This window comes from Callorhinus ursinus, unplaced genomic scaffold (assembly GCF_003265705.2).
Source record: "Callorhinus ursinus isolate GAN/ISIS: 27379988/994484 unplaced genomic scaffold, GSC_fseal_2.0 scaffold11, whole genome shotgun sequence".
Lineage (NCBI taxonomy): Eukaryota > Metazoa > Chordata > Mammalia > Carnivora > Otariidae > Callorhinus > Callorhinus ursinus.
In genome coordinates this window covers 17,456,474-17,460,696 of record NW_027397073.1, presented here as the reverse complement: position 1 = coordinate 17,460,696, position 4,223 = coordinate 17,456,474, and the positions used below count along the sequence as shown (strand labels likewise).

Below are 4,223 nucleotides of genomic sequence, written 5' to 3'. Positions count from 1 at the left end.
CTTTTTCTACCTGGGTTTCTTAGTAAAATGAGCTCATACTATCTCTATGTTACAAGATTTTTCAACAAGAAAAATAACTTAAGATGATGTTTAGCTGTTTAATCTCTAATCCAGACATAATTGTTAAAAACAAGTAATTTAAATAGATGTAAGTAAGATAAAAGTTTGCACTAAGTTAAACTAAATAATGGATATTCTTTGAATATCTAGATAATTTCCAATTAAGATAATGTACTGAAATATTAATTGCTAAACAGAAGTTATCTACTTCTGGCTTCTTTTTTGTTAAGTATTTTCCTGATTAATACTTTGTTAAGTATTTCCTCCCTATCTCACACGATTTTTTTTGAAAATAAAAAAGGCTACTTGAGGAGTTCCATATATAAGTTTCCTACAATTCATTTTGTGAAAGTACTTACCACCCTTGAGATGCTCAAGGAAATTATGTAATAACCTCTGGAATAAAACAATCTCCATTTCAAAGGTTCCATTTTGATAGCATACAAAAAGTATGGCATGCACTTAAATAGTATGAGATCATCAAAAATGCCATACACTACCAGCAATACGTTGAGGTTTTCCTGGGGAAAACTTTTTTACAGATTTTCTCTTTACATAAAGAAATAGCTACATTATGCTGAAACTCAATGTTTGCATATAATATAGCCCCCCCCAAAAAAAAGCCTAACTGAAACCAGACGAGAACCATCCTAGGGAGTTATGTCCTTATCTTGGTTGGTACTTTTTATAGTATCAGAACCAACAGATTAGGAATATGACAAGAGTATATTCTCCTTTAGGCAGGGCTCCAACACTGTCACACTGCCTCCATGCTCAAACCTTCACTTTCCACACCAGGGTATCTAAATAACTATCTTCTGACCCAGCAAACCCACCAACCGAGACTCAGTCATTTCCATTCAGTATGAGGGCTGTTATCTACCAATACCTTCACCCCATTTGAGTAGACATATAAGTTTAGAGTGGAATATGGCTTTTAAATATAATTATAGAGTCTCTTAGTATCAACAGTTCTCTCTCTCTCTATATATATATACACACACATATATATACATGTATATATGTGTATGTGTATATATGTAATGTTCTTGCCAAGAACATTTTCCCAACTATTTTAGCTTTACATAACACCAAATATTCAGTCAAAATAATTTCTAACAACACCCAATCTGCTTTCCTTTTTTTTTTTAATAAAAAAGTACTTGAGGCTACTAAATATTAATTGCTAAACATAAGTTTATCTACTTTTGGCTTCTTAATTTTTACAGAGACAAAAGGTATTTGGGTGTATTAATAACTATATTTTTGCCACATTAAAAAATTATACTATGAAAACATATGTCTCTAAAATATAAATTTTATAATTAAATATTAATAAATTTGCTAATCTATTATAGGATGCTGATATATGATAGACAATTCTCAATTGCCTGCTTCCTAGCTTTCCTTGGAAAGTCAAAGTCACTACTAGTTAAAGTTTATAATCATATGTAAAAATAAAACTACTAGAACCAATAAGAGCAACGGGAAATAATTTCACACACAAAGTATGAGAAGAAAATCGCATTTTTTTTCTTTTAAACTGCTTTATTAACGTCACAATATATGATGAACATCTTGCCAGGCAATAGGGTAAAACTCCCCTGCTGACAGAATCTTACATTTGGGGTCAAAATACAACATTCAATTAGAAGCTGGTCATAGGAGACCCACAAGAGACATGTAACACCAAAAGGTTTACAACAAATGTACGTTGAGAACATTAAGTTTAGGAAGCAGGTGTGTCTTCCTATTAGCTTCAGGGAAAACATCAAGATTCAAGGCATAAGGCAAAACTCTTCATGATGGTCGTGGTGAGGAGGGTCAGCACTAACTGCCCGCAGACTATGACTGAAGTGCTTTTCCCTCAGCTTTTCCGTCCCCAGTCCTTCCCATATTCTCCTCTCTCATCCTTGCCTGTGGTTCTCCGAGCCTCTGAATCAGGTCCCACCTGTACTGCAGGATGGGCTGCCTAACACGGAACCGCCTACGATTCCCTCTCGCCACACAGTATTCCCCAGCTTCCAAAGGGAGGGCCAAAGCCTCTCCTTTATTAGCAACTTGCTCCTTTTCATCCTTTTTTTCATTTTCTGTTCGGCATTCTCCACGTTGAGATTTTTTACTGCTTGTTCCTCTTTGGACGCCGTTGCTCCTGGGCGCGTCCTCGCAGGCTCCTCCTCCCGATTCTCGCCGAAGAGGGCGCCGCCGCAACACTTAGACCTGCGCACCCGCTTCCTCTCTGCCTCCGACCCTTTGGGGCCGCCTCTGGCCCCACAAGCCCTCAGGGCCACCGGGAGCAGGCACCGAGAAGCAAGTGAGTGAAGGCCGGCTCTGAGCGAAAATCGCATTTTTTATATGGAGATTATGCAAGGATTACAGGATGTGTTTTTATTTTTTTATTTTTTTTAAGATTTTATTTATTTATTGAGAGAGGGAGTATGAACGCATGGGGGGGGTAGTGCACAGGGAGAGAGAGAGAATCTCAAGCAGACTCTGCTGAACACAAAACCAAATAAGGGCGGGCGCCTGAGTGGCTCAGACGGTTAAGCGTCTGCCTTCTGCTCGGTCATGATCCCAGGGTCCTGGGATCGAGCCCCACATCGGGCTCCCCGCTTGGCGGGAAGCCTGCCTCTGCCTGCCTCCTCTCCTGCTTGTACACACTCTCTGTGTCAAAAATAAATAAAATCTTAAAAAAAAAACAAAAACAATAAGGGGCTCGATCTCAAGACCCTGAGATCATGACCTGAGCCAAAATCAAGAGTCAGACACTTAACCGAGCCACCCAGGCTCTCCTTATTTTTTTTAAAGTAACTTTTCTTTTAAAAAAGGACTGGTTGTTCCAGAATAAGAAAGAGAAAGAAAGAGTGAAAGAAAGAAAGAGGAGGGAGGAAGGAAGGAAGGGAGTGAAAGAAAGAGCAAAAGACGGCAAAAAAAGAAAAAAGAAAGAAAGAAAGAAGACAAAACATAAGTGAATATAGAAAACTGCTGAAGGTTTATGTAATAAAATTATGTTGTGAGGTCAATGCTGGCTAAAATTGAATAGATTTATTTATAAGGGTTTTTAAATAAGCTCAATAATGTACTGATACAAACCTAGAGTTTAATTTTCCCTCTCTTAAAAATCACAGAATGTCTTAGATTATTGATCTGCTTTTAATAAAAGGTTATATAAAGCTTTCTTTATCTTTAATGTAATCTTCTTAGGAAACAAAATTTTTTTTTTAAGTAAGCTCTATGCTCAGTGTGGGACTTGAACTCATGACCCCAGGATCAAGAGTTGCATGCTTCACCTACTGAGCCAGCCAGGAGCCCTGGGAAACAAATATTCTACATCTCATCAAAATATTTCCTATGTTTCATGTTGTCTTTATCAGGTCTTTAATTACTTAGAAAAACTAAGTCTTTTCAATACTGAAAGAGCTAAGATTTTTTTTTAAAACTATGAAACTTTTCGTATTTGCCCTTAAAATCTTTTAATTGACACTTTGGCTGAATGGATAACTACGTGTTGTTTCACAGTGACCTGTAATTCCACTGGATTAAGTGTTTTAAACCTTTTGATGTTTTGGACAACTTCCCAAAATCAAATTCTGAATGAAGTCTTTTTGACCTTGAACTGACTTAGTGATTTTCCAGAGGGTCTTTGGAAGATCTCAAAGGATTTGTTCTCTCTCCTTTTAATAAAAGAAATGTTAATTATATTTGATATTAAATTGTATGGAAAACATTATCAAATGAGAAACAATACTTACCCTTCTTAGGTTATATTTATATAGGCATATATTATTTACATTAGTATTCAGAAATTTGTATGAAATTCCTAAAAATCTGATATATCCTGGTATAACGTTATCAGTCACTGTTCCAGTTACTATTTTATAATTTTGTATGTCACAAAAATAACCAAATTTACTTATCAGTTGTATCATTTTTTAGTGAACTCTCACCAGACCTTTAACCATGGCTATTTTCAAGTCTTTTTTCATTCACAGTTATTATTCTACTCTTGATTCTTCTCTGAAAGCATTTATAAATCAACTATAGGCAAAAATGCTTCATCTTCAAAGAGATTCATGGACAGTACTCTAGAATGCAGTACTCTAGGATACAGGTTTCTGATAACTTTAAGATCATAACCCTGAACTGGGTAAAAATTTCTAGAA

General features: G+C 36.1%; 1 pseudogene; it reads right to left on the bottom strand.

Annotated features, from left to right (window-relative positions):
• Window positions 1-1,551: 1,551 nt before the first annotated feature.
• Window positions 1,552-2,408, bottom strand: LOC112835362 (protein BEX1-like; annotated as a pseudogene).
• Window positions 2,409-4,223: the final 1,815 nt, after the last annotated feature.